Below are 13,525 nucleotides of genomic sequence, written 5' to 3' on the forward strand. Positions count from 1 at the left end.
GTGTGACATTGGGGTCTTTATTGGAGAAAGTTTGGAAAAGATTGCAATAACATTGTTTGGCTTAAGGTTGCACTGATCTTGTGCACAAGTGGTGTAGGTTCATGTGTGCAGTTGCCAATTTTGTTCAAAGAACAGTTTCCTTGTATTTATCCACCACCTCTGGATCTTACAGTATTTCCACTCCCTGTAATTCAATGATCCATCAGATTTGGGAAGAGAGGGTGTGATGTAGGTGTTGCACTTTGGGATGAGCACTCCACAGTCTCTTTTTGACTATGCATTGACCAGTTGTTCATCTCTATGCTAATCACCAACTGCATCAAAAAGAAGCATCACTGATGTGGGTTGAAAGATGCATATCTATGGATATAGTGATAATTCATTAGGAATCAGTATAATACTGCATCCATTTAGCTGAATGATAGTGTATAACCCATGATCAGTGTAGCCACTATTTCTTGGCACCAATAACAATGCCAGTTATGGGCTCCATTTTGTGAAGCGAACCTTAAATCCAATCATAAAATATCCAATTCCTCCTGTAACACTGATACCACTATTTCATCGTTGGGTGTGTCTTGCCAGGCTTGTTGTTATTATAACTCATGGTGTTCACAGCTGACTTTTCTTTCCAGTAGTGTCCATAGCACCTTCCAGCACAATGAAAGCTAAGCAATAGAGATGAAACCTCAAGGTCAGTACCAGCTTGATTTCTCCATGTTTGTTCTATGACTCACATATACAGTGTCTTCAACTGTAGACCCTCACTTTCAAACTCTGGCATGTGTCCAAAAGCAATAGCAATAATTAGTATTACTTGAGAGTCTATGGGGCTCCCTTGCTCAATAATTCTGGAAGAGGAAGTCCGTTCCTAGCACTGGGCTTTTTCTTTGCTATCCTGTAATATCCACTAGGAGCATTGCCCCTCATTTTATGACAACTCCATTAGAACTCTTTTTATATGTGTATATATTTTAAGAAGCTTCTATAGTAGTATGTTTCCATTCCAATGTTTTCAAAAGGCTTTTAGTGTTACTTATCCCTCTTAATATTGCCTCCTCTACCCTGTTCTCTCATTGCCCCAAACCATTTAACATTTCCTATTCCATTATTCTCTTTTCCCCTTTTATATCAATCACTACATTTTATCTCCTACTCCATGAAGTGCCTCCCAATCATGGCTCCCATGATCTCTATGGATTTCTCAACTGAAGAAAACATATGTAAAACTTCATAGCTAGCATCCACATATAAGAAAGAGCATTTGAAGTTTGTCTTTCTAAACCTGGGCCACCACACTTCAGGTGATTGTTTCAAGTTCCATCCATTTACCTGAAAATTTCATAATTTCATTTTTCTTACCAGCTGAATAATATTCCATCTTATAAATGTACCATATTTTCATTATGTGCTCATTAATTGATGTTCATCTACATTGCTTCCATTTCCTGATGGTTTGCATAGAGCAGCAATGAATATGTGTTAGCAGGCATCTCTATAGTAGGATAGGGAACCCTTTAGATATATGCCCAAGAGCGGTATGTGGTAGATCATGTGGGAGATATATCTCCAGCTCTTTGAGGACCTGCCACACTGGCTTTCATAGTAGCTACACCACTTGCCATTCCCACCAGCAGTGCATAAGTATTCTCTTTTGCCCATATCCTACACAGCATTTGTCATCATTTGTTTTTTCTTTAGACTGTAGCCGTTTTTGACTGGAGTAAGATGGTATCCCAAAGAAGCCTTAATTTTCATGTCACTGATTGCTAAAGATATCATCATTTTAAAGCTTTTCTCGGCCACTTGTGTTTCATCTTTAGAAAACTCTGTATAGTTCCTTGCCTCAATTTTTAATATTTTTATTGAATTTTTGTGCATTTCATATACAACATCTTAATCATCTTTATAACCCCTTCCCCATAGGCATCCTCCCATAGCCCCCCCACTGGGTTTCATGTATTCTGTCATTATTTTAAGGCGTATTGAGTCAAGCTAGTGTTCCCGGTGTGCCTCGGTGCAATTTCATCAACCAGGATGTAGTCAATCTAGAGTCATTCTCTTAAAGAAGACCATCTTTCCTTCACCCCATAGTAATCAACCACCCAATAGTTTTAGAGAAATTACTCTTCATAATTCAAGTGATGTCAAAGGAGAAAGGCTGAGGTTTATACCATGTAAGCAGCGACCCATGCCTAGCACAGTATTCAGCAAAATGGAGGTGCTCAGTAAAAATTTCTCAAATCAAATATGATTAACAGAAACCATGGGGATATTAGATCCTGTACTTTTCTATTTTGAATATTTCCTTAAGTTACATAAATGCTGGAATACTCCCAGGAAAATGAATAGTTGTCCTCTTCACAGTTAAGTAATTCTCTTTTTTGCAGTGCACATTATGTTCCACAAATCTTATCCCATTTTTATTTCATTTTTTAAAGTCTTTGAAGTTGATTGACCTAATACAAGCTCTTTCTAGGTTTAGTCATTTATATATTTAGTCATACGGCTAATTAAAAGTGCAGACATGGCTGGGACAGAGATCTCCTAGGTCCAAGGCCAAGATTGTTGCCTCTACATCATGGTCCCCTTTGTTGCCATTATCCAGGAAGTTAATCACTGTTTCAGTGCACGGAATAAATGTCATGGCCTATATTGAAAGAAATGATACAGATTTAAGAAATTCATTATTTTTTCTAATGCAGAGATGTGGTGGGAGATAGTGTTCATTTGTTTTCATTGTACACTCCTGTCTGGGTCAGCTACACTTTTCTGAACATTTTGGGGACTTTGACCAAAGAAGTTAGTAATTATTTTCTTAAAATTCTACCAGATCTGATGATGCTGGTTGTATGTCTCTTCTCCATTTGTAGTAATAGTGTGCATTTAGAGAAGCCGTATCTCCATTCCCCTCTTCCCCAGTTTAAACCATATTTGCGTTTCTTTCATTCTTTTTTTAACCCCATTTAATCTCATCTATGCTCATCTAATGGAATTTTATATTCTTTTGTCATCTACTTATTTGTTAAAAACAAGGAAAATAAAAATATCTAATTTTACAAATATATTTTGCGATCCTTGAAAATGTTTGCTATTTTACTATCAGGTGAACTCTTCCCTAACAATTTCTCTATAATCTCTTGGAATGTGGTTTTCTTGGGTTGATAATCCTGTCTGCTAAGAAAATAGACTCATGTCAAAAGTACATGTAATAAATATTTCAATGAAAATCACTGAGACAACTTTCCTTCGGGACATTAATTTCTAGAAGGCTTATGAATAATTACACACAGAGAGAAATTGTTGCAGTTAAAGAATCAGTTCTAAAGTTTAACATTTTGGCAAATGTTAACCACCCTCTTGATATTGACTCAAACATCTGACTAATATTAATTTTGAGCGCCGACTGTGGGAATGTGTTCATTAAGTGGGTTATCACCCACACACTTCATTTGCTAGAATTAAAATGGTGCCAATTTAACAATGACTCTTGCAATTTACACTTGTTCTGGCAACATCCAACCTGAGTCATGTCTCCTTGTTTATGTACTCAGATTGACTAATTCAAGTCATCATTGGAGAGAATTAGATTTTAACATGATGTATTTGGATGAATATGTAACATTAATTAGCAGAGTCTGTACACGGGAGCCAGCTATCAACTGAAAAATCATACCAGATTCTTCAGAAATCTCACTATCAAAAATCTCTTCCACTCTATAATGTAAGCTTCATTGGATTCAACTTGTACTTGGACATTCTTTAATTCAACAAATGTTATTGCATATGACATGCAAGACACTGTGCTAAGCAATTTTTAATTCAGAACAAAATTGGTAGACTCTCCTTTATAGTATAAAGGAAAGCATTCTAAATCAACAGATTATTTCAGTATATTTTCAAAATGATATCAACAAAAGCAACATGAGCCAATCACTGTGGGAGGAAAGATGGAGAAATTCCTGATTCCATCTTCTATCGAGGAAGGGACCATAGAAATAGTGGAATTTATTCTGAGTGTTGAAATAATGGCTGTTAAGGAAATCTGTTGTTTTTGCAAAGCCTAAAAACAGAACTACTGTATGACCCAGCCATGCCACTCTTAGGCATGCACTCAAAAGCTCTCAAGATTCACAGAAATTACTGAATATCCATATCTATTGCTGCTCTATTCATGATAACTAGAAAGTAGAATTAGCCTAGACATTTATCAATCTATGGATGGAAAATTAAAATGTGGTATATGTGCAACATGGAATTTTATTCAGCAATAAAGAAAAATTAAATTATGAAATATGAAGGAAAATGGATGGAACTAGAAAATATATTAAGCAAGGTAACTCAAGCTCAGAGTTAAATATAACAGGTTCTCTCTTTCATTAGCATGCTCGATTCAAATTTTTGTATTTGTGTGTTTATGTGAGAATGGTGTATGTAGGAGGTCAAGACTAGAAAGAGGAGCCAATAAAGGAGTCAAAAAGAGACTTTAAGGGAGATGAGTTGGGGGGATAATAGAACATATTTGATATGAAAATGGAGGCAGAAAAGATTCAGGTGGAAAGGTTTAGGCTAAAGCAGGGACAGGGAAATGGAGAAAAAGAGGTTGGTGAAGGCTCACCCTAAACTAATACATGAGAAAATGTTGTATATAAACCTACTATTTTATAAGCTAACTAAATTAAATAAGGAAATACAGGATAAGGAACCACCAGGAATTATGATGGGATGAGGATCTGTGCTTGTGGAAAGACAAGGGAGGTTCCACACTTGGAACGACCATGTCAGTGTTATCACTATGATTACTACCACTGCTATCAGCACTAACTCTATGAACCTGATTACTTACCTCTTGCTACTCTCAACACAAGGTAGCCTGTATGGAGAGGCAGGAGTTGTCCCCTTCACAATTAAAGAATCATTTTGTACTACTAAAGTAAGCCACACCCCCAGATCTCCTGGATCAGCCTGTGTCCAGGGCCCCTTGTTTCTTGTGCTCATCATGTGCACGCTTGCAAATTTCTCGATCAAGTGATGTAAATATTCCTGGTTTCTTCTTCACAGAGCATGAAGCCTTTTACATTTTGACTTGTAAATTCAATTAATTCTAGTCCAACTGGAAACAACATTAAGTGTTGATGTCAAACTATAAATAAATCTTTTAGATGAGACTTAAAAAACAAAAAAGAATGAAGAGAAAAACAGTGACAGTTCTTTATGTCTGACTACAAATGGGTACAGATATATCATCAAAAATGAAGTGGAAGTGATATATTTAATCCAAAACAGGTAAGATTCCAGCCCAACAGCCTTCTTTAGTTTTCTCCATTACAACCTCATTCTTCCCAAGATCGTTTTTAGACTGACAAGATTGAAACTATAGGCCTAGAGACAAAGAGGGAGCAGAAAGTGGAAAGTTAGTGAGCTAGACACAGGACTCATCAGCCCGGGATATTTTAGTAGAGTATACATCTGTGAAAGAAACAGAGCAAGTAGTGGAACAATGTCAGTGTTGTCTTAATTCAAGCACAAATTGTCAGTATATTTAAAAATAAATCTGGTGATCTCTAGAAATATCTCAAATCCCTTTACCTTCCTGAATTCCTTACAACGCCAGTCAGTTGGGGGTAAATAGTTCAAATACAAGGAAATTGAGATTTCTTGGAGATAAAGAAGTGTTGGTAGTATCTTTCTGATTATTCTGACCTCCAAGCAGCAGATGAGTTAGAGCGTGAGTCTGTTCTTGTTCCTGGAAAATTGTGGGAAAAACAAAATACTTTAAGGATGGAACTCTGAAAGTCTCTTATTTGAGCCACATTTTCTCCCTGTTGTAGAGGCACTGGATGTGAACAGAATAAAAAGTAAAGAAGCTGTTTGGACCTATCTCTGATCTGAGTGAAAGACCCTTTAGATTTTCATTCTACTCATGGGGTGAGACAAGGCTTACTGCTTTGCTGGAGTTGAGGGAAAGGGGGAAGGTCTTCAGGGTTTGAAAAATATATGTGCACTTGTCCTGTTTCGAAGTCTCGTAAAATGAGAGGATTTGAATATTTGGGATATTAAAAGTGATGACCAAATTCCAATTTATTATGATATTAGTTACTTTTCTGTTGCTGTGATAAGACGCCATGATCAAGGCAACTTATAGAAGGAAGAATTTGTTTAAGCTTACAGTTCCAGGGGTAAGGATGCATAGTAGCAGGGAAGGGGGGACAGGAGAAGGTGACCAAAACAGAAAAATGAGCAATCTCATCTTCAAGCAAGTACAGGGACACAGAGAGCAGAGAGTGACTGGAAATCCTACAAGGCTTAAGGAACTTACAAAACCCGCCTCCAGTGATACCCTTCCTCCTGCATGGCCACACCTCCTAAAACCTCCCAAAACAGTACCACCAACTGAGGACAAACGGTCCAAATACTTGGAGCCTATGGAGGGGATACTCCCATTTAGACAAACACAATTAGCAAGTGTTAACTACAAATGGCTCAGAAAGATTTAACATATCCACCAGAGAGAGATCTTCAAGTCATAAGCACTCAATAACGGAAATGAATGAGATGGTCTCATGAGTTCATATGTTCATCAGAAAAACATAAAATAATAATTTATAACACAGCAGTTAATAATTATTACTATAATGAATACTGCTATGAATGATAATCATTGTAAATCATTCTAGCACAGAAAGCACAGATGTGGACATTATACCACTCTATCAGTGGCCACTTTGGGCTAAATTATTTTTTCATTAACTGAGAAAATTCTAGTTACACCATCCAAAGGAAGATAAAAAATGGCAGGAAAGAGGCAAATTCACTTTAAAGGGTTTCTTGTATCTTTTCAACATTGACTCTGTAAACTTTCATTTGGAACCAATTGTTTAGCAGTTAAAAAAGAACATTGATGACTAACTTATCTTAGTGGCTCAGAGACAAGCCCAGCTGCTCAAGACAGAGAGAGTTAATAGCTCCATGGACAGTTTAACTTAAAGGTTAATGCATTCAAGGTCCAGCTTTGAAGTTGCATCATGTAACCAGAAGTTCCTCATTTTTATATAATGGAGACTGATGATAGGAATGGAAAACTGGAGATTTGCCCAGTATAGATTGCAAGAGAGAAAAGGGACACAAACTAAAAGCAAAAAAGCAAAGGAACGGGAAGAGAGAAGTGACAGCATGTCAACTCTAGGGACACCACACCTAGTTGGGAATACCCACTCTATCACGTGCTAGTTGTGAGAACTTGGGCAAGTCACTCAACCTCTTTTGAATCTTGGCTCTATCATTTGTGAAAATAGTCATTTCTCTGTACGGTGTACTGTGGAAGTGGCTAGCATCCTCCATGAATTCATGCTTTGTGCAATCTGGTTTTGTTATACTTCGTATTAAGAAGTGGAACTGATCTGTCTACTATTGTATTAGGTTGCCTTAATCAGAATGCAGGGAACTGGGCTCTGTGCCATTTCTCAGTCCCAGCCTCAAGACAATCTGCACATTTCTGCTTACCCTCCTGGAACCTTGATACCCACAGCGTCCCTTAAAATGTTGAAAGGCAATGTCCCAGGCATGTTCGTGACCCCGCCAGCTGGCAGCCAGCTACTTTGAATGAAGCAATATGTGCTGGTTGTTATCTATTTCTGGAAAAAAATCAACCCCCCAAACGGTGACGTTTTACAAATGCAATTATGTCTTGTTATTCTATGTGTTGACAGGGCTCAGCTGGGTTGTTCTTCAGTTCCCGCAGATCTTGGCTAGAATTTCAGCCATTTGGAAACTTTGTTAGACTGGAACATTCTAGTCTGTGGCATCATAGGGAAGGCTGGAAGGGTTAGAAACCTGGACTTTCTTCTCCATGCTTCTCACTTCCTTCGACTCTCCTTCTCACTCCCTTTCTGCTCTGTTGCTAAAAATCCTTCTCTGGGAAAGAGACACAAACAATGTCCACCCCTCCTCCCTTGGTCCCAACAACAAATCAAGGTTTGATTTCATTAAATATACTCTCTGGGAAACCAGTGAGTTTATTGGGTGAACTTATAGAGCAATAGCTAAGGGGTTACTTACAGGAGTGTGGGTTCTCCAGGATAAGGCCACACTGGAAAGTCTTCACCGGCATGGATGATGGCTTCCCCAAAACCACATAAATACAGAGCTCCTCCCTTAGTCTTCCCCAGTCTATACACTGTAGCCATTTCCCAAGGCCACATGAATTTAGGCTCATAGGTTTTGAGACGTCAGTGAATACGATCCTCAGCTGAGGGACCTATAATTCTCACTGCCCCTTCTTCTACATATGGCCTCAATAGTTATAAAACCCAACTCTGATAATTTTTGGCAAGTGGGAGCAGCTAAGTGCAGGAAGATGGCATCTGTCTAACAGCTCTATCTTATTTCTCCAGCTCTCTCTGTGTTACCCTTCCATTCTACTTCCACACTGCTATTTCCAACATGATATCCTTTTAAATGGCAACTCTGGACTAGCCAAATGGAAAAATTGTAAGTCCATGCTTTCTTATGGCCTAGATTTCAAATTGGCACAGTGTTACGTTCTCTTCATTGGATTGCTTAAACCAATCCTAAGACCATCCTTGATTGGGTGAGAGGAGACTGTAGAGGGGTATGGAAACCAGGAGACATAGTTGATTGGAGGGCATCTAAAAATTCTCACTGCCAGACCACTCTATGCTAATCATCTTTGAGTTAATTGCCAGCTGACATAAAACACATGAATAAATCCAACAAAGACCAGCCAGAGTGGCCCATATTAGAAAACTGGACCAGTTAGGCTCAGCCCAAATGGGCAGACCCATAGAATCCTGAGCCCATCACATGAAACTTGTCATATACCAATGGCAAATTATACACTCTGTTTGGAACATCCAAATATAAAGAGTAGGGGGTAGAGGTTGTAACGTTTAATTTTGAATGTCAACAGGATTTAGCATAAACATGGAAGCACACATCTGAGCGTCCCTATAAGGGTGTTTCTAGAAAGGGTTAACTAAACAGGGAAGATGCACTGTTACACTAAATTTTTCCCTTCCTGCTCTCTGGGAGACCCGCCCTCACTCACTCCGGGTCTCGTGTCCTGATGCTGATCGACAAAACCAGCATAACACATTTCTACTTTTGGTTTTGCATAGTTTATATGACAAAGTGGGGGTGACATAAGAAAGGGCTTCCTATAACCCATGCGCTATTCAAGCCCTACCCATAGTGTCCACCAGCTTTCACGTGCCATGCCCATGGTTTGAGTGCCTCATTTCGCCTCCGCCGGCGCTGACTTGACCCGAGTTCTTGCAGGGCTGTTTCACCCCTGCTGGTCCACAGTTTCTGCCAGTTTTCAGCGCTTGGTGGCTCGCCTCAGGATCCCAGCTCCTGACCGCTCGCAGGCTTCTCTCCCTGAGTTCCAATACAGCTGAGGCTAACTTTCCATATGGCAGCGGCTCCACCACTCTTCCCAGGGTGCTCCTCCTCTCTCCCCTGGCTGGCCTACTCTCCACAGGCTCACTCTTTTTGGAGGAATGAGTAATTTTTCGGTCTACACGCACACTAAATGTCTGAAACACTACTCCGTGGGCTGGAGTAAAAAAAGGAATAAAGGAGCTCAGCAGCAGCAGCAGCCATCTCCCTGTTTCCTGACTGTGAATGCCGTGTGACCAGCTGCTGCACAATCTTGCCACCATGCCTTCCCATAACCATAATTGTGAGCCAAAATATTTCCTTCCTGCCTCAAGTTGCTTATGTCAGGCGGTTTGTCATAGCCATGAGAGAAGCAATTAATACAAAGGTATAACTCAAGGTTTAGCATCCTGAAGAACTTGGGGTGTAAATACATGTTAGAGTCCTTAGTGTACAATACTCTATATGAAAGACTTGGGAAATTAAGTAAGATTACCGTACTCAGGAAACATAAGCTTACTCCCACTCCCCCTCCTTTTCATTCCCAGAAGACCCAGTGTTATATTTGAATTTTCAATTTTTCTTTTAGGCAGCACTGAGTTGCCATTTAAAAATTTGAAGAAAGACTGGATAAGTACTTGAGAAGCAAAAATTCATAATACATTAGGGTTGCAAAGGGAGAGGAAATAATTAGTAAGACATAAGAAATAACAGAACAAGTGAAACAAATAGTATTAATACAGGTAATACATATTTATGAAAAGGAAACAGTTTTTAGTTTCTCAAACCCTGAGTCAATTGTTATGACAGCCCCACAGTGTTTGATTATCACAGCTTTATAGCATATTTTATAGTATATTTTGAAACCAGATATTATGGTACCTTTGATTTTTTGCCTCAAAATTGCTTTGATCATTTGAGGGTATATGGTGGATTCATACATATTTTAGGATTGTTTTCTCTATTTCTGTAAGAAAGGTCATTGAATTTTTATGGGGATTCCATTTAACATGCATATTACTTTGGTTAGTATGAACATTTAAATGTTAATTATTCTAATCCATGAATAAAGAATAATCAAGTGTCTATAATCAGTTGATTTTTAATAAATATGTTAAGAATATAAAATTGAGAAAGGACAGTCTTCAGTAAATGATATCAAGAAAGCATCCACATACAGAAGAATTAAATTAGATACTAATCTTATATGACAACTCATAGTAGATTAAAATATTAACTATTAAGACCAGAAACTAGGGGCTTGAGACATGACTCAGTAGTTAAGAGCACTGACTTCTCTTGCAGAGGATCTGGGTTTGATTCCTAGCATACACATGGTAGCTAGCAACCATCCATAACTCCAGCTCCAAGAGAATCCAGTGTACCTTTCTGACCTCTGTGGGCATTGCATGACATGGGTGCACTTACATACACGCAGGCAATGCACTCATACACATAAAATAAAATAATAAATAAAAAATTTTTAGAAGGCTAAAAACTATGTAACTACCTGGAAAAATAAGAGAAAGCTTTATGACACTGGTCTGAGAAAATGACAATATATCATACATATTGTCTGTCACACATATTCATATATACAAGTGTGTGTAGATATATATTTCCTCGTAAGCACAAAGAAGAAAAGCAGAAATAAATAAGCAATTCAATGGCACTAAGACTATTGTGGGGGACTGGAGGGATGACTCAGCAGTTAGGAGCACTGGTTCTTAACCTGGGTTCTTTAGAGTATTTCAATTCCCAGCACCCACATGGTGGCTAACAATCATCCATAACCCCAGTTCCAGGGGATTGGACGCCCTCTTCTGACCTCCAAGAACACTGTGTAACATGGGTGCACTGACACACAAGCAGGCAACACACTCATATACATAAAAATAAAAATAAATTATTTTTTAAAAAGAATACCATGCACAACAAAGAAAACAAAATAATAAAGAGAGAAGAGAGAACTTAAAGAATGGGAGAAAATATTTTCAGGACATGTAGCCAATAATGATAATACCCAAGGCACAAATCAAGTAATGTGACTAAATTAAAAGCAAAAAAACCGAATAGACATTTCTCAAAAGAAGATGTGTAAATGGACAATAAATCTATGATAAAGTGATCAGCAATTTCTAATCACCAGGGAAATCAAAATTATATCACTTCACAACTCTAAGCATTGTTAAAGATGAAAAACAGCAATTGCTCATAGGTAAGTGGGGGAAAAGAATCTTTGTACCCTTTGTAGGAATATAAATCAATATGGCCATTTTATAAAACTGTGAAAGATGTTTCAAATGATAAAAACAAAACTATCAAATGATTTAGGAATCTTACTACTGGGTATATTTCCAAAGAAAATCAAATATGTATGGTCACACAGGTTCTGGAGTGAGGGACAGCACACCTGTGCTTTACATCCAGGTCAATTGCCTAACTTTGGAGGATATCCGTCTCCCTTGAGTCAATATACAGAGTCAACTTAAGCATCCATCAAATGATGAATAGATAATGAAAACATGATTTATGTACACAATGGCTACTGTTCTGCCTTAAGAAAGAAGGAGATAATGTGAATTTTTTCTGGTGTAACTACATGGATGAACCTGGAAGATGCTGTGTTAAGTGAAACAAGTCAGTCATATGATTGCAAATGTGCATGGTGCCACTCACATGCATCATTAAGAAAAAGTCAAACTTAAAAAGATATAGTGGAGTGATGGAGACTGGGATAGTTAGAGAAGACAGGGATTGTAAGGATGCTGATCATAGGACACAAAATTTCAATTAGGTGTGGGGGGGAAGAAATTCAAGAGATCTACCATATAATGTGGTGGCTATAATTACAATGAATTATATACTGGAAAGTTAGTAAAAAAAAGGTAGATCTTAAATGTTTTCTTTACACATAAAACTTATGTAAAGCAATGTTTATGATAATTATCTTAATGTTGTTACCTTACAACATATTCATACTTCAAAACATTCTGTATACCACAAAAATATCAAATTTTTTCAATTAAAATTAGTAATAAAATGACAGCATAAAGCATAGTATAAATACTAATAGTCATTGATATTGAGACATGTTACTATTTAAATTATTTTAAAACATTGGTGAGTATGCATTATTCCCTGAATCCTGTTTTAAAATGCACTTGAAAATCAGATCTCACTGAAGAATTGCATCCCACGAATCTCATTTATGAAAGCTCTTGGCCTCAGATAATCAATTAGAATCTGTTCTCCGTTTATATAGCACAGGGAGCCAGGTGCATCAATCAAGTGAAAGAGTAGAGGAGTGACAAGCTTTCAAGGAAGTTCGACAGAAGATTTATGATTCTCAGAAGCAACCTGCACAGTACTCTCAGTAACAGGTGTCCTGTAGGAGGGTACTGCCCAGCCTTCTAATGTGAGATTTTGGAGGTGGATTCAATCACTGTCTTAGTCTCCCTTTAAAAGAATGAAGGAGTTATTCCACAGTATCATCAGGACCAGTCCTTATCCATCAGATTGTTTCAGTGGACCTGGGGATGGCAGTCCTTGTTAGAAATCTGGAAACATTTGGAAAATTGATAGCAAAGGGCCCTTGAGGATAGATGAAGAGGGGCCTGTCGTTTTCCTGTAGAATAGAGGGTCTTATTGTAAGTGTGGGGAAGAGTATGAGCCTTGCATGGATCTCTCAGGTCTCAGAAGCAAGTTTATTTAAATTTTTGAAGATCATAAAAAAAAAATCATGAGCTGCTCAAGAGGTAAAGGCACTTGCTGCAAAAGCCTGATGACCTGAGTTCAGTCACCAGAACCCACGTAAGGTGGAGAGAGAGAACCAACTTCACAGAGTGGTCCTCTGACCTCTATATGTGTGCCACAGCACACACATACACACATACACACTCACAGAGGAAAAAAATAAATTGGGTAAGGGGGGACATGAAGAGAGGGATTTCAATATCAAACTATATTGTATGAAAATCACAAAACTCAGTAAAAACATTTTAAAAATTATACATTATAAAATTATATATATCATATATGTGGGCTTAGACATAGTAGTGATCACTGACAGGTAGAGTTGTTATGAGAGAGAGAGAGAGAGAGAGAGAGAGAGAGAGAGAGAGAGAGA

Source organism: Nannospalax galili, unplaced genomic scaffold (assembly GCF_000622305.1).
Source record: "Nannospalax galili isolate Female #2095 unplaced genomic scaffold, S.galili_v1.0 scaffold1062, whole genome shotgun sequence".
NCBI lineage: Eukaryota > Metazoa > Chordata > Mammalia > Rodentia > Spalacidae > Nannospalax > Nannospalax galili.